The sequence below is a fragment of the Bombina bombina genome, chromosome 6, assembly GCF_027579735.1.
Source record: "Bombina bombina isolate aBomBom1 chromosome 6, aBomBom1.pri, whole genome shotgun sequence".
Lineage (NCBI taxonomy): Eukaryota > Metazoa > Chordata > Amphibia > Anura > Bombinatoridae > Bombina > Bombina bombina.
In genome coordinates, this window is record NC_069504.1 from 570889428 (window position 1) to 570909673 (window position 20246).

At 41.2% G+C, this 20246-nt stretch overlaps 1 long non-coding RNA gene across 1 annotated transcript in view; it reads left to right on the forward strand.

Annotated features, from left to right (window-relative positions):
* Window positions 1-1857: 1857 nt before the first annotated feature.
* The window catches only part of LOC128665178 (uncharacterized), a 39524-nt gene continuing 21135 nt past the window's right edge, over window positions 1858-20246 (forward strand). The window contains exons 1-2 of the long non-coding RNA XR_008403019.1: window positions 1858-2228; window positions 19020-19094. This is a non-coding gene — a long non-coding RNA (uncharacterized LOC128665178). The remainder of the gene's footprint in view (window positions 2229-19019; window positions 19095-20246) is intronic.

Consider the following 20246-nt stretch of genomic DNA (forward strand, 5'->3'; position numbering starts at 1 on the left):
AGCATCCCATCTTCATGGAGATGGCGTTCCTCTTCTATCTTCATCCCGGTGGCGATGGTCCATCTTCATCCATCTTCTGCTGCCACTCGCTGGGGAAGTCTTCATCCAACTTCCACCCAATGCATATTCTTATCTTTTTTTCTTGTTATCTTTAGATCTTCCATCGAAGATATCCTCTTCATGCAGTCACCTGCACACTGAAGCTTTTTCTATTGGCTGATTTGAATTTAAAAATCAGCCAATAGAAATGCAAGGGTACCCCTATATAAGGGGGAACCTCACATTCAAACTTACACACTGAGTGACCTCGGCAATGGAAGATCTGAAAATGACAAGAAAAGAACATAAGAATATGCATCGGGGGGGAAGATGGATGAAGACTTTCTTAATGGAGCGGCGGTAGATAATGGATGAAGATGGACCACCACTTCCATGAATATGGTCGGCCGCCACCTCCATGAAGATGGGCCCCACCATGAAGAGGAGCACCACAATTGGCGATCAGTTAGGAGCCGGATTTTGGTGAGTACCATCTTTGGCCTTTAGCAGTAGATTTTTTTTTCCTAAAGGAGTTGTAATCACTTTAGCGCAATGCCCTACCAAATGCCCTTTTAGGGCAACCTTTTTTTAGGTTAAGTTTTTTTTTTTAGAATAGTTTTTATTTCTCGGGCAGCAAAAGAGCTTAATCACTTTAGGGCACTGCCCTAACAAATGCTCTTTTAAGGGCAATGCCTAACCAAATGCTCTTGTTTTTTTAAATAGAAAAAGAACTGTAATCACTTTAGGGTAATGCCCTCCCAAATGCCCTTATCAGGGAAATTTTTAGAGTAGTTTTTTTTGGGGGTGGGGGAGTGGGGGTAGGGATTACTTTTTTTGTAGAATGGGGTTGTATTTTTTTTTGAGAAAAATAGCTAAATCGCTTTAGGGCAATGCCCCACAAAAAGCCCTTCTTAGGGCTATTGCTATAGTATAGGGTATAGGATTTCTTTAGTTTGGTATGAGATTTTTTTAGGGGGCTTTAATTTTAGAATAGGCATATTTTTGGTAATTTTATTTTTATTTTCTTTGATGCTAGTTTTTTAATTTTTGGTAATGATAGTTTTTATGTAATGATATGTTTTCTATTTTCATTAATTGTAGTTTTTTGTAAAGTAGGGTGTGTTAGGCTAGGGGTGTTGGGGGGGTTAGCTGTTAGGAAGTTAGGGGGAAGTTTGTGATGTGGGGTGTGGCAGTTTAGGGGTTAATAGTTTAGAGGAGTAGTTTGCAATGTGGGGGTGTAATGGTTTAGGGGTTAATAGTGTAGCAGGACAGTTTGAGATGTGGGTGTGTGATGGTTCAGGGGTTATAGTGTAGCAGAGTAGTGTGTGATGTGGGAGTGTGTAAGTTTAGAGGTTAATAGTAAAGTTTAGTGCAACTTTTTCCTCCGGCCAAACTTGAACATTTACATAATACTACTGTACATTGCCGCTAAATGCCACCCATAGAAAACATGGGGAGTGTAAATCACAGAGAGCTTGCACAAATTAATTTAAACACCACGCCACTTGTAATATGGATTAGAGTGAAAAAAAACATTGCAATCTCGCGATCATGTTTGCCCCCCTATATGGGATTGATTTGATTTCCACCTGACCAGTTTTTCATTTGCTTGTAAAATGGGAAATATGTAAGCTTAGAGAAAAATTAAAGATAATCTCACTTTAGCTTAGCATCTCACAGTTAACACAAGCAATATAAACTCACCCCACACTAAAACTTTAAACTTATTTATAATTTTAATGTCAAATCAATTTTTACCTGTCTCAATTTTTTTTTTTTTACAGATGACTATAAGGATATAAATACTAGCACTATTATGCTGAATGAGAATCAAACTGTCACTCTGTCTTGTGAGTTTAACAGGAGTAATTCAAAATTTGTTCAATTTTGGATATCAGATAATTCCAACTACGGAAGGCAATGTTTATCTTCAGTGGCACTTGATGAGTCATACAACATTGATATTAATAAGCATTGCTGTGTTTCAAAGACAATACAAGAGAGGATCAATGTGTGGAATGGCTCGTTATTCATTGATGAAGTACAGAAACACTACTTAAATTTAACAAACGTTACAGCCTCTGATAGTGGGAGGTACTTGTGTTTTATCATCTATCAAAAAAAAATGACACTTGTAAGTAACATAACACTTCAAGTACATGAAACTAATGGTGCCACTCCCATGCCAGGTAAGCTTATACTTCATATTATATGTTTTATTTATTTATGTTGATAAACAAGTTATACAAAGCACATATCTCAATGTCAAGATTTGTCATGAGAGATTAAAGGGACATGGTACACTAGATTTTTCATTGCATAAATGTTTTGTAGATGATCCATTTACATAGCCCACCTGGGATTGTTTTTGTAACAATGTATAGTTTTATTACATTGTGCTGATTTTTAGACTCATAATCAAGCCCCAAAGTGTCAGATATATACGCTTGTTTATAGATTAGTGCTTGCTCCTTCTTGTGTAATGTATCTTTTCATATACAGGGAAGGTGGGGAGTGTCTGCTCTTCCTGCTTACCCGGCCCTTGCAGTGGGTGCCCCAGGTTAACCTCATCAACAGTGCTAAACTGGGAGCTTCTAAGTAAGGGCCAGATTACAATCAGAGACGGCATCAGAACCTAAATTCAGCAAATGGGGTAAGAAGCGCAAGCGATGGCAGCATTTGTAATTATATACAGTATGTATATGACTATATACATATTTATTTATGTGTTAATATGTGTATATACTTATATTAACACATAAATATATATGTATATAGTCATATACATATATATTTACAGGGAACACACAGTTCCCTCACCACTAAAAAGCTTGCGTTGCACCCTATAACGACAAGATCCGTGCCGCCATCTGAGACCAGTAGTTATGAGTTTTACGCAGCAAAACTGTTACACAAAACTCAAAACTAAGCTGTTACAAAGTACACTAACACCCATAAACTACCTATTAACCCCTAAACCAAGGCCCTCCCACATCGCAAATACTATATTAAAGTTATTAACCCCTAATCTGCTGCTCCTGACATCGCCACCACTAATAAAATTTATTAACCCCTATTCCACCGCTCCCCGACATCGTCGCCACTATACTAAAGTTATTAACCCCTATTCCCCCCGCACCCCAACATTGCCCACACTATAATAAATATATTAACCCCTATTCTGCCGCTCCCTGACATCGCTGTCACTAAATAAAGTTATTAACCCCTAAACCTCCTGCTTCCCATATCACTACCACTAAATAAACCTATTAAACCCTAAACTCCAGCCCCCCACATAGCCAAAAACTAAATAAAACTATTAACCCCTAAACCTAACAACCCCCTAATTTTACATTAAAATCACAAGATCCCTATCTTAAAATAAATAAAAACTTACCTGTGAAATTAAAAAAACCTAAGTTTAAACTATAAATTAAACTAACATTACTATTAGACTAAAATTAAAATAACTATCAATTAAATAAATAAATTACTCATTAAAAAAAACTTAACACTACTAAAGAAAAAAAAAATCTACAATTACAAAAAATAAAAAATACTAAATTACAAAAAATAATAAACTAAATTATCCAAAATAAAAAAATTACACCTAATTTAATAGCCCTATCAAAATAAAAAAGCACTCCCAAAATAAAAAAAACCTAGCCTACAATAAACTACCAATAGCCCTTAAAAGGGTCTTTTGTAGGACATTGTCCTAAAGAAATCAGCTCTTTTTCCTGAAAAAAATACAAAGACCACCCCTACAGTAAAACCAACCACCCAACCAACCGCTCTTTTAAGACCAGCCAAAACCCTAATTAAAAAAAAAAAACACCCCAAAAAACCTTAAAAAAACCTCCACCTCCACGTCAGATGGATGGACCTCTGCCTGGACCTCCGCTTTGGACCTCTGCCTGGACCTCCACCTTGGACCTTCGACTGGACCTCTGCCTCTGCGCATCGACTGATCTGCCTCCGCAGGGATGAAGAAGATGCCGGTCCCTTGAAGGATGAAGATGGAGCTGTCTGAATGAAGATGGAGCCGCTGGGATGAAGATCGTTCAAGCCGGACTTCAGCAACTGTGAGTACCTAAAGAGGGGTTAGTGAGGGGTTAGTGTTAGTTTTTTAAGGTTTTTTGGGGTGTTTTTTTTTTTAGATTAGGGTTTGGGCTTGTCTTAAGGGAGCTGAATTCCCTTTTAAGGGCAAGAAAAAGAGCTAAATGCCCTTTAGGTTTTTTTAGTTAGGTTTTTTTATTTAGTTGGTTTGGGGGTTTGCAATGTTTGTTTTAATTTTTTAAGGGCTATTATAGATTATGGTTCTTTTATTTTGTGGTGTTTTTTTTTTTAAAACGGGGTATTAGAATAGGAATTGTTTTATTATTTTGGATAATTCATTTGTTATTTTGTGTAATTTTTTTTATTTTTGGGGTGTTTTTTTTTTATTTTTAAATAGCCATTTTTTTTAATTTTTAATGGGCAGCAAAAGAGCTGAATGCCCATTTCAGAGCAATGCCCATACACATGCCCTTTTCAGGGCAATGGGTAGATTAGGTTTAACTTTATTTTTATTTTGTGGGTTTGGGGGGTGGGGGTTTGTATACTGTTAAGGGGTGTTCGTTTTTCTTTTGTAGAAAAAGAGCTGATTTCTTTAGGGCAATGCCCTACAAAAGGCTCTTTTAAGGGCCCTTGGTAGTTTATTATAGATTAGGGTTTTTTATTTTGGGGTGTTTTTTTTTTAAACAGGGTATTAGTATAGGAATAATTTTTATTGTTTTGGATAATTTCGTTTGTTATTTTTTGTAATGGTAGTTTTTTTTTGTTGTAATTTTAGTGTTTTTTATTTTTTGTAATGTTAGGTTTTAGTGTAAGGCAGCTTAGGTTTTACTTTTATTTCACAGGTAAGCTTGTATTTATTTTAACTAGGTAGTTAGTAAATAGTTGATAACTATTTACTAACTAGTCTACCTAGTTAAAATAAATACAAACTTACCTGTGAAATAAAAACCTAAGCTAGCTAGAATATAACTATTAGTTATATTGTAGCTAGCTTAGGTTTTATTTTTATTTCACAGGTAAGTTTGTATTTAGTTTTAAATAGGTATTATTTAGTTAACAATTGTAACTTTAATTTAGCTCTATTTTTATTATGTTAAACTTAGGGGGTGTTAGGTTTAGGGTTACTGTTAGGTTTAGGGGTTTATAGTTTAATTTAGGTTGTTGCGATGTGGGGGGCTGGCGGTTTAGGGGTTAATAGGTTTATTTAGTGGTAGTGATGTGGGAGGCCAGAGGTTTATGGATTAATAACTTTATTTAGTAGCGGCGATGTCGGGGAGGGGCAGAATAGGGGTTAATATATTTATTATAGTGTGGGCAATGTTGGGGTGAGGGGAATAGGGGTTAATAACTTTAGTATAGTGGCGGCGATATCGGGAGCGTGCGATTAGGGGTTAATAACTTTATTTCGGTGGCAGCGATATCGGGAGTGACAGATTATGGGTTAATAAAATTATGCAGGTGTCGGCGATGTTGGGGGCAGCAGATTAGGGGTGTTTAGATGTGGGGTTTATGTTAGCGTGTTAGGTTTAAACATAACTTTTTTTTCCCCATAGACATCAATGGGGATGCGTTACAGAGCTTTTCAGTCTGCGATCGCAGGTGTTAGTTTTTTCTCCAACACGCTCTCCCCATTGATGTCTATGGGGAAAGCGTGCACGAGCACGTCAAAGCAGCACTTGGATTTTGTACGGTATGGAGCTCAACTCAACCATATCACACGCACAAGGCAGCAATTTAAAAACTTGTAATGGCAGCGCTATCGAGGGTGAAATAACACAACTTTTGTTGCGTTTGTTTCACACCCTCTATAGCGCAAAACTTTTAATCTAGGTGAATATTAGTAATCATAAAGTAAAAGATGTGAACTTTAATTCATGAAAAGCTTTGTAAACTCTTGATTCAGGCTGTAGCCAATCGTATTGCAACCCCTTTGATAATAATAATGCTCCTGGCTTTGGACACCAAAGGGGGTGCGATACGATTTGCTATAGCCTGAACTGTTACTGAAGTAAGAACTAGAGTATACAGTACGGGCAGAGGAACAGCGGTATATATGAAGACATTAAAGTGTAATTATTAAAAAGTACTTGTTTACAAAGTTTTTCATGAATTAAAGTTCACATCTTTTTCTATGATTACTAATATTCATCTAGATTACAAGTTTTGCGTTATGGTGCGGTACGGCTATACCGATGAAAAATTGGCCATTGCGCGTGGTATGGCAGGTAACGCATATTACAAGTAGTGTCAGTATAGCTATACCACAAGCATTTTAGCATTTATGTAACACTCCATTCCACACTCAAAAAATGAGTGCAGGATTTTCCTTAGCACCTTATTTCAGGTTGTGAGGTCTGGCTAAAATGCTTGCGTTACAACCTATACTGCCGTGAGCCATTCTGCAATCTGAAACCAGTAGTTATGTATTTTGCGAAACAAAAATGTTTCACAAAATTCATAACAAAAATGTTACAAAGTACACTAACACCCATAAACTACCTATTAACCCCTAATCCGCTACCCTCCCACATAGCAAATACTATATTGCACCTATTAACCCCTAATCTGCCTCCCACATCGCCGACACTAAAATAAACCTATTAACCCCTAAACCGCTGGCCCCCCACATGGCTAACACTATATAAACCTATTAACCACTAAACCGACGGGCCCCCACATCGCCAACACTATAATAAAGTATTAACTCCTAAACCTCCAGCCCCCACATTGCATCTAATAAACTAAACCTATTAACCCCTAAACCGCCAGCCCCCCACATCGTAACTAATAAACTAAACCTATTAGCCCCTAAACCGGCGCCCCCCACAACACAAAACATATTTAGTGGAAGTAGAGGGGAAGGAGGGGGGACATAACTCAGCTGTCATGTCTGGCAGTACAGACCTTAAGGCAGGGTAGGTGGGCAGAACACTAGATATTGGGTAGGGCATTCTGTGCTGTGGCAGACGGAAGCCATAAGGTGTCATACCTGTCTTTCCAGTCAGCCCAAGCCATTTCAAACAAATCAGATTTGTTAAGGTCAAGATATATGGCCTTTTCCATGCTATATAAAAAAGCCATTGCATGTATGATGTCTTTCCATTTAGGGGAGAGTTCCCTTTTCCAAGCCCGGGCTATATTGGTTTTGATAGAGGACATTAAATACACACCAAGAAGGCTGTGATGCTTGGGCAAGTTGTGGAGGCCCAGATGTAGGAGGGCAGGGGCCGGGCCACCAGGCATCCTAATGCCGAAGTCAGTAAGGGTATGGAGTCCTTTCTCCCAGAGGGGTCTGATTTTGGGGCACTCCCACCAGATATGCAACATGCTACCTGGTAGACCACAGCCTCTCCAGCATAGAGACAAAGTTCCTGAATACATTTTAGACAATTGAGTGGGGACCAGATACCAATGAGAGATAACTTTATAATAAGTTTCGAACATTGTTACGCAGTGCAGGGTCTTTTTTGTCAGTAAAATGGCCTTTTGCCAGGAGTCAGTGGTGGTGCAGGTGTGTAGGAGAGTGTCCCACCTAGTCAGAGATGGAGCTAAAGCAGGTGGTGAAGTGCCCTCTAGTAGATTGTAGTGAATTGATAACGGCCTGACAAGCTTGCGCCCCCCATGCCAGATGGACTCCCAAGGGGTGAGAGATCAGGAAAAGGAGGGAAGAAAGCCCCAGCTTTTCATTAAGCTTTTAACCCTGAGTATTTTGAAGGAGAAGATTGGAGGAATGTCTGCATGTGGGTCCAGATGTGCTAAGTCTATGAACCCATCTGGTTGTGTGACGGACCAAAAATCCGAGACTTTATTAACTTTCAATCGAGCCCAAATATTAGAGTGAGTTTCAGCCAATCCTGTGAACAGACCGGCTACCGAGGTGATAGGGGAGGGATGGGGGGCGATTAGTTGGTGATGTCTAACCTTATCCCAGACAGACGAGCACTCTAGGATAATCAAATTACAGATGCCCAAAGTTCTGCGACTGTGAGGCAGGGTCCAAATTACGTCTTTAAGAAGGACGTTAATTGTGGTAAGGAGGTCTGCTCAATTTCTCTCCATCTGTCACAAGAATGGAGTACTCCCCATTGGGATATATGCTCAAGCATAGCACATTCATAGTATTTTACGACTGAAGGAAAGGCAAGTCCTCCCAAGTGAATGGGGAGCTGTAATGTTTTATGGGTGATTCGGGGAGTCTTACCCTGCCAGATGAATTTTGTAATCTCACTCTGGAATTGTGACAGGAGGTACATGGGGACGCTAATCGGAAGACAACGAAAGAGGTAGGTGAGTTTGGGAAGGAAGGACATTTTAAGGGATGCTATTCTTCCCATCCAGGAAATAGAGTTATGATCCCATATGTTTTTTAGATCGCGCAGTTCCGACAATAGATGGAGATAATTGTCTTTTACCATTTGTGTTACACTACTGGTTATCCTCATGCCTAAGTGGGTGACCTGCTCAGTTGTCCACTTGTTAAATTGATCCTTCAGTGTAAGGATGTAGTCTTGTGGGTAACCCCACCAAAATATTTCAGTTTTGAGTACATTGAGCTTGTAGAAAGAGAGGTCCCCAAATGTCTCCAGGACATCCAGTAGTACTAGGTATGGCTCTGGCAGGGTCAGCTGCAAATATGGTGATGTCGTCTGCGAATAATGCGATTTTCTGCAAAGTGCCTGACAATCTAATACCCTGTAATGACGCGTCTGATCGAATTTTTGCAGCCAAGGGTTCGACCGCTAGGGCTAATAGTAGGGGAGAGAGTGGGCACCCCTGCCTGTTGCCATTCGATATGCAAAAAAGAGGTGACTGAAAGCCAAGACCCCTAACAGTAGCAGTTGGGGTGGAGTATAGGGCTTGGATAGCCGTGCAAGTTGCGGTAGGAAAATTAAAAGCTCTAAGTGTTTCCCATAAATAAGCCCAACGAACCCAGTCAAATGCTTTCTCTGCATCCAATGAGATGACAGAGAAAGGCTTGTTCATCCTAGTGGAATTGCATACTATGTTAATGAGACGCCTTGTATTGTCCGGTCCCTCCCGATTTTATATGAATCCCACCTGATCCGGGCTGATCAAGCCCGGTGATATCTTGCCAATTCGGTTGGCTAGTATTTTAGAATAGATGTTGACATTGATCAGGGAGATTGGTCTGTAGCTGGAGCAGAGGGAGGGGTCCTTATCCGACTTGGGTATCGTGACAATGGCAGCCTCTAGAAACTCTTCTCTGAGGGTGCCATCTTTTCCCACCAAATCAAAGAACCTAAGCAGGTATGGGGCGAGTTCATGAGTGTATAATTTGTAGAATTGGGTGGGGAATCCATCTGGCCCGGGGGCCTTAAAAGGTTTCAGGCATTTAATTGTTTGTTTAAATTCCAGCAGTGAGAGTGGTGTTGCTCTACTGTGAGTGTAGGAAGATTCAGGGTGGACAGGTATAGCCTGATGTCTTGGGTAGAAGTAGGTGTTGGGTTCTCCATGGTTCCTATATAATATAGTTTGGAATAGAAGTCAGCAAAGCTTTCTCCTATCAGGAATGGTTTCTTATACAATTTGTTTTTGTGGTGAATTTGAGATATGCGAAAAGTACTGTGCTTGTGTTGGCTAGCATGGTGTCGGCCCTGTTTCCCTTGTGATAGAAGAGTTGCCTTAATTTAGAGAGGTTTTGTTGGGTGCGATTCATTTCTAGTCAGTTAATATGGTCCCTGACAGCCGAGATTTATTCTGCCGTTTCTACGGAGATAGAGGCACGGTTGCTGGATTCTAAAGTCCTAAGTTTAGTGTGCGCCAGCGCCAGTGTTAGGCCAGTCAGCTTTCTCAAATGACTCTGTTTGTGGAAAATAAGGCCCCTAACCGTCGCTTTAATAGCGCCCCCAAAGAATGTCGTCAGAAGTCTGTTCGTTATCATTCTGTCGAAGCAGTTCAATCAGGTCTCGTCTCAGTTCTTCCCAAAATGGAATGTCTGCCAAGACATGTCGTGAGAGACACCAGGTAGTTCTGGGCAAAGGTTTGTCGGAGAGATATAAATCAGCTGTAACTAAATTGTGGTCAGACCAGGAGCTAAGATAGATGTCAGATTGAGTGATCGAGTGTAGGGTCCCCACCTGACAGAAAATATGGTCTAGCCGGGAATATACTCTATGTGGGTTTGAGTAATGGGTGTAATCCCTCTCCCTAGAGTGCAATGACCTCCAGGCATCGAAATAGCCATGGTGTATCATTATGGCCCAAAACTTTGCAGAAGTGTGGTTTGCCTGAGGGTTGCTACTGTCTAAGTTCGCAGTCTTGCGGTCTAAGCTGGGGTCCCATGTCATGTTGAAGTCGCCCGCCAACAAGACCCATCCCTATCTGTATTGGTCAACTATTTGGAGAATTTTACGGAGGCACGCAGGCTGGCGGGAGTTGGGCAGATAGATAGAGACAAACATATGAAGTACGTGGTCTAGTTCTTTTTTCAACCAGGTCAAGCTTAGCTACTTCTTGTGCTGAGGGCCATCTATCTAAGATGATAGAGGCAGGAAGACTTGATGGAAATGGGTGAAGTTGTCATCAGGTGGTGCCTTGCTATTAAGGAGGAAGTGTATGGGGTCTTTGAGAGTCCTGCAGCTGTTGTGTTTTCTGCCTCTTAGGCCACTGATCTTTGATGGGCCAATCAGGAGCCGTGGCTCTCAATTTCAGCTTAACAGGGGCAGATTCTAGTGGACTATTGTTTGTGAGTCCCCATTGTGCGAGTAGAGCAGTTCCCTGGGCCAACGAGGACACTGTGTGTGTTTGGTTATCCCTCAAGATAATCAGTTTGGCCGGGTAGCCCCACCGGTACTTAATACCTGCCCTTCTGAGCACCATTGTAATTGGCTGGTTCTGTATTGTAATGTATATGCCGACAAATGTATATGCCGACAGGTCCGGCAACAGTTGAATATCTTGACATTTCTCTGCCAGTTGTGGTTTGTGGAAGGCAGCCTGCATGAGCTTGTCTTTAAAGAGAAAGCTGTGGAAACAGACTATAACGTCTCTACGTTTATCGTGTGAAACAGATCTTGGGCGCAGGGCCCTATTAGCTCTTTCCATAGTGGTAATCATGCCCTCAGTAGGGCCCAGCAGGTCTCCAAAAAGCTCTGTTAGGTAACGCTGCAAATCCACAGGTGGGATGTCCTCTGGTATCCCTCAGAACCTGATATTGTTTCTTCGGACATGGTTTTCGACATCTGCAAGTTTAAATTCAAGTTGGCTTAGTTGCGCATCAGGCTCCGGAGGGTCGAGGATCTGCTCCGGAGCAGCTGAAACTGGAGGGTGCAGCGAGGTGCCTTGAAACTCCTGGGGGCACCGGAGGTAAAAGACTGAAGCAGCTGTGAAGGTTTGGTACCTACTTTACCAACAAACAAAGAGAAGTCACCTACCTGGTCTGGATAGGGCCCCCTCGCTACGTGTCAAGCTTCGGGTGGAAGAAGGAGAGGCAAGGTGTGTAAACGGGTAGCCCTGAGGGAACATACATATATACAAGTGGTAGGTGGCACAAATATTGCTAATTCCCTCTGTTGCGATGTTATTAAGATATAGATAAAATAGAAAATATATACAAATACAATACAATAAATAAAATAACTGATCAATAAACCAATAGTGTATTATAACACTCAATGTAATAAAAAGTTATTAATATTATATAAACAGTTAAAATTGACTACATATGACACCGATGTCAGCACAAAATAATCCTATAAATAATTCCTCTAACTTCAGTAAATAATCCATCAGCCAATAGGATTTTTTCTACCTTAATTCCGATTGGCTGATAGAATTCTAACAAACAATCGGAATTGAAGGGACGCCATCTTGGATGACGTCACTTAAAGGAACCGTCATTTAGTAAGAATCTGTCGGATGAAGAGGATGCTCCACATCGGATGTCTTCAAGATGGACCCGCTCCGCGCCGGATGAATGAAGATAGAAGATGCCGTCTGGATGAAGACTTCTGCCCGTCTGGAGGACCACTTCACCCGGCTTGGATGAAGACTTCTCCCGGCTTCGTTGAGGACTTCGGCCCGGTTGGGTGAAGACTTCTCCCGGTAAGGTGATCTTTAAGGGGTTAGTGTTAGTTTTTTAAAGGGGGGATTGGGGGGGTTTTAGAGTAGGGTTGGTTGTGTGGGTGGTGGGTTTTAATGTTGGGGGGATTTGTAATTTTTTTACAGGTAAAAGAGCTGATTACTTTGGGGCAATGCCCCGCAAAAGGCCCTTTTAAGGGCTATTTGTAATTTAGTGTAGGGTAGTGCTTTTTTATTTTGGGGGGGGGCTTTTTTTTTTGTTAGGGGGATTAGATTAGGTGTAATTCGTTTAAATATCTTGTAATTTGTTTATTATTTTCTGTAATTTAGTGGGGGTTTTTTTGTACTTTAGATAATTTTATTTAATTGTAATTAATTGTATTTAATTTAGGAAATTAATTTAATTGTAGGGTAGTGTTAGGTGTAATTGTAACTTAGGTTAGGTTTTATTTTACAGGTAAATTTGTCTTTAGTTTAACTAGGTAGTTATTAAATAGTTAATAACTAGTTAATAACTATTGTACCTAGTTAAAATAAATACAAACTTGCCTGTAAAATAAAAATAAACCCTAAGCTAGATACAATGTAACTATTAGTTATATTGTAGCTAGCTTAGGGTTTAATTGACAGGTAAGTATTTAGTTTTAAATAGGAATAATTTATTTAGTTATAGTAATTTTATTTAGATGTATTGTAATTATATTTAAGTTAGCGGATGTTAGGGTTAGGGTTAGACTTAGGTTTAGGAGTTAATAACTTTAATATAGTGGCGGCGACGTTGGGGACGGCAGATTAGGGGTAGGTGGTGGCGACATTGGGGGCGGCAGAGTAGGGGTTAATAAATATAATGTAGGTGTCTGCGATGTTGGGGGCAGCAGATTAGGGGTTAATAAGTATAATGTAGGTGGCGGCGGTGTCCGGAGTGGCAGATTAAGGGTTAATAATATAATGTAGGTGTCAGCGATGTCGGGGGCCGCAGATTGGGGGTTAATAAGTGTAAGATTAGGGGTGTTTAGACTCGGGTTCATGTTAGGGTGTTAGGTGTAGACAAAAAAAAATATTTTCCCATAGTAATCAATGGGGCTGCGTTAGGAGCTAAATGCTGTTTTGTTAGACTTTTTTTCAGCCGTCTCTGTAGGTAAGTGAGCGGTGAGCATAAACTGATCATTAGCACCGCATAGCCTCTAACGCAAAACTTGTAATCTAGGAGGTAGTTAGGTAGTGTGCATTGGCATGCCTTCTCCTAAGTGTGCATTTTATATGCAACTGAAAACAAATTTGGCATTACATTTAAACAAAAAGTACCTTAGTTACACCAAGTTACAATGAAAGTAAAGTTTAACTTTGCAGTTACATTCTTTGCTGTAGACATTAGACATTGATGTCCAATATCCACATAATCTTACAGATGTTAATACCATGAAAACCCAAAGCAAAAATATATAGAAATGGGAAGCAACTGAAATGGTGTAAATTGCTTAAGCTTAGTTGCAGACAGGTACTTACTGTAACTAAGGCAAGCTGGTTAGCTGCAAATTGCAGTTGTGTGGTATTTACTTTATACAATTTTAAATCCATAACTTGAGGTATTGTGACACATGATGGTATGCCAAGCTGTGTTATTGAGCTTTTATTAGTGACACCTCATGTAACATGCACCACACCAATAGGAGTCAGCGGCCAAGGAAGACAGTCAAATCATATTTTATGATAAACAACTAAGAAGCATTTAATGGTTGATATAACCACACTGAAAACAGGCTACTCAAAGTTGTTTTTTTATTTCAAAAGCTAGGATAGCTTTAATATCCATGTTATGATGAATCAGAACACATGTAAAATACCTTACAATACTGTAATAGCACCACCTCCCTGCAATAAATGATGCCCCCAGCCCCCCTGTAATAAATTATGTCCCCAGCAATAAATGATTCCCCCAGCAATAAAATGATGCCCCAGCCATAAATGATGCCCCCAGTCATAAATTATGCCCCAGCTCCCCTGCAATAAAATGATGCTCCCAGCAATAAAATGATGCACCCTGCAATAAAATTATGCCCTGAGACCCCTGCAATAAATGATGCCCCCAGCAATAAAATGAAGCCCGCAGGCCAGCACCCCCTGCAATAAAATGAAGCCCCCAGCAATAAAAGGAAGCCCCCAGGCAAGCCCCACTGCAATAAAATGATGCCCCCAGCCCCTACAATAAAATGATGTCCCCAGGCCCCTGCACTAAAATGATGCCCCCAGGCCACAGCCCCCTGCAATAAAATAATGCCCCCAGCCATGTTGCATTAAAATGATGCCCCAGCCCCCCCTGCAATAAAATGATGCTCCCAGCCCCCCTGCAATAAAATGATGCCCCCAGCACCCTTGCAATAAAATGATGCTCCCAGCAATAAAATGATGCCCCTAGCCCCCCTGCAATAAATGATGCCCTCAGCACCCTTGCAATAAAATGATGCCGCCAGCACCCTTGCAATAAAATGAAGCCCCAGCACCCTTGCAATAAAATAATGCCCCCAGCACCCTTGCAATAAAATTATGCCCCCAGCACCGCTGCAATAAAATGATACCCCAGCCGATGAAATAACATGATGTCCCCAGCACCCCTGCAATAAAATAATGTTCCCAGCTCCCCTGCAATAAAATGATGCTCCCAGCAATAAAATGATGCCCCAGCCCTCCTGCTATAAATGATGCCCCTAGCAATAAATTGAAGCTCCCAGGCAATCCCCCTGCAATAAAATGATGCCCCCAGCCCCCTGCAATAAATGATGCCCCAAGCAATAAAATAAAGCCCCCAGGCCAGCCCCCCTTCAATACAATGATGCCCCCAGCCCCTGCAATAAAATGATGTCCCCAGGCCCCTGCACTAAAATGATGCCCCCAGCCCCCTGCAATAAAATTATGCCCCAGCAGCCCTGCAATAAAATGATGCTCCCAGCAATAGAATTATGCCCCCAGCCCCCTGCAATAAATGATGCCCCCAGCAATAAAATGAAGCCCCCATGCCAGCCACCCTGCAATAAAATGATGCCCCCAGCCCCTGCAATAAAATGATGTCCCCAGGCCCCTGCTCTAAAATGATGCCCCCAGCCCCCTGCAATAAAATGATGCCCCCAGGTCCAGCCTCCTGCAATAAAAAGAAGCCCCCAGCCCCGCTGCAATAAAATGATGCCCCCAGCAGCCCTGCAATAAAATGATGCTCCCAGCAATAAAATGATGCCCTGAGCCCCCCACATTAAAATGATGCCCTGCAATAAAATGAAGCCCCCAGGCCAGCCCCCCTGGCCCTTGCAATAAAATGATGTCACCATCCAGGCCCCTGCACTAAAATGATGCCCCAGCCCCCTGCAATAAAATGATGCCTCAAGCCCGGCTGCAATAAAATGATGCCCCAGCCCCCTTGCAATAAAATGATGCCCCCAGCACCCTTGCAATAAAATGATGCTCCCAGCAATAAAATGATGCCCCAGCCTCCTTGCAATAAAATGATACCCCCAGCACCTTTGCAATAAAATGATGCCCCAGCACTAAAATGATGCCCCCAGCCCTCCTGCAATAAAATTATGCCCCCAGCCCCCCTGCAATAAATTATGGCCCCAGCAATAAAATGACGCCCCCAGGCCAGCCCTCCTGCAATAAAATGATGTCCCCAGTCCCTACAATAAAACGATGTCCCCAGGCCCCTGCACTAAAATGATGTCCCCAGCCCGCTGCAATAAAATGATGCCCCCAGCAGCCCTGCAATAAAATGATGCTCCCAGCAGCCCTGCAATAAAATTATGCTCTCAGCAATAAAATGATGCCCCCAGCCCCCTGCAATAAAATGATGCCCCCAGGTCCAGCCTCCTGCAATAAAAAGAAGCCCCCAGCCCCGCTGCAATAAAATGATGCCCCCAGCAGCCCTGCAATAAAATGATGCTCCCAGCAATAAAATGATGCCCTGAGCCCCCCACATTAAAATGATGCCCTGCAATAAAATGAAGCCCCCAGGCCAGCCCCCCTGGCCCTTGCAATAAAATGATGTCACCATCCAGGCCCCTGCACTAAAATGATGCCCCAGCCCCCTGCAATAAAATGATGCCTCAAGCCCGGCTGCAATAAAATGATGCCCCAGCCCCCTTGCAATAAAATGATGCCCCCAGCACCCTTGCAATAAAATGATGCTCCCAGCAATAAAATGATGCCCCAGCCTCCTTGCAATAAAATGATACCCCCAGCACCTTTGCAATAAAATGATGCCCCAGCACTAAAATGATGCCCCCAGCCCTCCTGCAATAAAATTATGCCCCCAGCCCCCCTGCAATAAATTATGGCCCCAGCAATAAAATGACGCCCCCAGGCCAGCCCTCCTGCAATAAAATGATGTCCCCAGTCCCTACAATAAAACGATGTCCCCAGGCCCCTGCACTAAAATGATGTCCCCAGCCCGCTGCAATAAAATGATGCCCCCAGCAGCCCTGCAATAAAATGATGCTCCCAGCAGCCCTGCAATAAAATTATGCTCTCAGCAATAAAATGATGCCCTCAGCTCCCCTGCAATAAAATGTTGCCCTGAGCCCCTCTGCAATAAATGATGCCCCCAGCAATAAAATGAAGCCCCCAGGCCAGCCCCCCTTTAATAAAATGATGCCCCCAGCCCCTGCAATAAAATTATGTCCCCAGGCCCCTGCACTAAAATAATGCCCCCAGGCCCCCTGCAATAAAATGATGCCCCCAAATTTGCCCGATTGCGGTAGTGCAATAATTAACCAACTATTACAAGTGGCTGGAGTTATTGCTACCACTTTGAAAATTAACCAGAGATTAGATCTCTGGTTAATTTTCTAAAAGGGCATTGCAGTTTTTAATAAAAAAATAGCATATTTTTTTAATTAAAACAACTGCACTAGGCAGTTTTTGGGGTCCAAAGTTGGTGGGAGTGGGGTAAAAAAAAAAATGGCACTGAAAAGTGCCTTTACATTGCGGTCTATGGTAACTGTTTGTTATGTGGTATATATACTTTTATACATATATATGTATGTGTTAATATGTGTGTATACACATTTTAATATATAAATATATATGTATATATTCATATACATATATATTTAAAAATGCTGCCCATCGATGAGCTACTTACTCCCTTCTCTGTGTGAGGCTCTGATGCTGTCTCTGACGGCATCAGAACAAGGCTCGCATAGGAGCCTAAGGAAGTGAGCTCTTGTGAGCGCAATGCTTCCTAGCAATGTGAACGCAAGCTTGCATTTGTTTTGCAATTTACTTGTAATACCAGCGCACATTATCGCGCATTGGTATTACAAAATGGATTGCTAATATTGCTTGAATGCAAGCAATATTTAGCTCTCCTCTTGTAATCTGGCCCTTAATACATCAGCATCAGCACAATAACAGCACAAGCTCACACATAGATACATAAATTCATGTACAAATATATATATATATATATATATATACGAGAGGGGGGGGGGGGAAGAATGCCAAACACACCCCTAAGGGTGGATGGTAAACTACACAAAAGTCTGCGCTGTAGTAATCACTTCTATATATGTGTTACAAGCAAGTGGTCCCCTTGATCAGCCGCTAAAATCTCAGCAGAGGAGTTAACCCTCAAAACAATTGAGATTGAGATTGAGGGTGGCGATTGAGATAGCGCTAGATGAAGGGGCCCAGAAACTGTATAGTAGTTACCCAGCTCAAAAATATTATTTTAGATGGGGACAATAAAATAAGGAGAATAGGTATAAATATTGTGCAAATGCAAAAAAAACATGCATATGATGAGAAAATTGGAATAAAAAATAACAGTAAAAAACTGTCATAAGCAGGGCAAAATAATACAATACCATATACGCTGGTTACTCAAATATTGTAAACATGTGTTAAATTGCAATAATGCTAATGAGAGCCCAGTATTGTAAATGTAATCACACCAAATGATAACCGGTAGGTATAGCACTTACTAGAAAATACCTCAATCTTATGAGGTAAGTTGCCGCTTCTAATAATGGAAAACCTCCTGTGGTGTCTTATGTTGTTGACTGCAAAAAAGATGATGTATTCGTTCTTCTCCCCTTGGAGTATGGTGTATGGAGCCAGGAAATAACTTGTTAAGAATCCCTCCGTGTGTCCAGTGGTTCATTCATGAGTCTTAATTTTAATGCAAGTCCACCTTCAGTAACTGTTACTTTAGAAGTGTTATGTAGTCAAGTAGTACAGCAGATTGCATGGATGTGAGTGGATTATTTACAGACAGCATAAAACAACCAACCTGTCTGGAGACACTTATTTTATGGAGAATTCTAAGTTTACTAAATAATACACTGCCAGTAAAAATGATATCCCCTAGATTTTATTGGGTTCATATGCCCATGCTGAGCCTACTACCCTTCAGCATAAGATCATGACCCATTGTTCTTGAATTTGATTTTTATGAAAAATACTCACAGCCTCAACTTTACTAAGCACCTTAATATACTTGAAAGTTACGATCATATTACCTCTTTCCCTTCTCTACTCTAAGCTAAACATACTTAACTTTCCTGATAAGTGTTATTTTCTAGACCATGTACCATTTTAGATGCCCTCCTTTGCACATATTCCAGCTTGTTTATATCCTTTTGGAGATATGGTCTCCAAAACTGCACACAATACTCAAGGTGAGGCCTAACTAGTGATCTGTTTAGTTGCATAAGCATTAGTGTGATCTCTGTTCCTGTTGTTGACTTTTGGAACCGTTATTTAGATTACCCTTTTGCCGGCTTTAAACACCTGGTTTCTGCTGATTACATTGGATCCTGACCTCGGCCTGTTTCTTGACCATCCCTCTGCAATTTCCTTGAACACTGATGGATCTTTCTGGTTCTGCTTTTCAGGTGATATCTATGGCCAGCGCCTAACTACCAACTGCAGTACACCTTCTGCATTCCTGGTTCCAGCTAATAAGCAAGGTAATCCCTTATTTACAGTATGTCAGCAGAGAAGGAGCTGGGCAGCAGCACAAATGTGCAGACAGGCACCCAAAGCTATAAAATATACTACTCCAAGAAATATTAAAGCTACAGCTTTTTGAAAATAGAGGGTTTTGCAGGTTTTTTTTTTTTGTACCTGGTACCTATTGATGTCTGCAGTGTTGACATTTTGACAATGGCCGGTAACAGTACTCGTACACAAACTTACATTAGTCAATAACACCTAGTAAGCCAACGGAGGGCTAGATTACAAGTGGCACGTTAACTGATGCGCACGAGTGATAAGGGGTTAATCACGATGCTTTGTGCACCTCGGGAAGTAGTGCGTGTATTACAGGTTGAAAGTAAACAAGTTCGCTTGAGCACAATTGAAATTAACGCGTCAGGATAACATGACTTCAGAGCTCTGGTTAACTGTTATGCAAGTCAAAAAAGTTGCACAAAATACATTTTAAAAGTACAGTTAGACTCATAGCACTGTCTATTAAAAATTATTAAAAAAAATATTGCATAAAAAAGTTATAATGGGGCCGAATTATCATTGTGCAAGCGGACATGATCCGATATTGCGGATCATGTCCGCTGCACATCGATAAATGCCAACAGCATACGCTCTCTGCATTTATCATTGCACCAGCAGATCTTGTGAACTGCTGGTGCAATACTGCCCCTTGCAGATCCGCTAGCAGGGGTGTCAATCAACCCTATCGTATTCGATCAGGTTGATTTCTGTCTATTTCTGTCCGCCGCCTCAGAGCAGGTGGACAGGTTATGGAGCAGCGGAACAGAAATACGGGGCATCAAGCTTCGTAAGGAGCTTGATAAATATGCCCCAATGGCTCAAAGATATGAGGTTTCAGGTGTTTAAAAAAAGGCAGGCAAAGGGCTTTAACATAGAGATAGATACCTACATACATGTCTAAGGGCTTGATTACAAGTGAAGAGCTAATTTATCGTGCACCCATAAACAGGAGAATTTGCACTCAGTGAATTAACCAGAGATCAAATCTCTAGTTAATTAAAAAAATTTCCCCAAATTTCACCCAAAATAAAGTGTTGTTTTATTAAAACGTAGCATCTTTATTTTTTTAAATAATAATTGCACAAAACAGTTTTAAGGTGTTAAAGTAT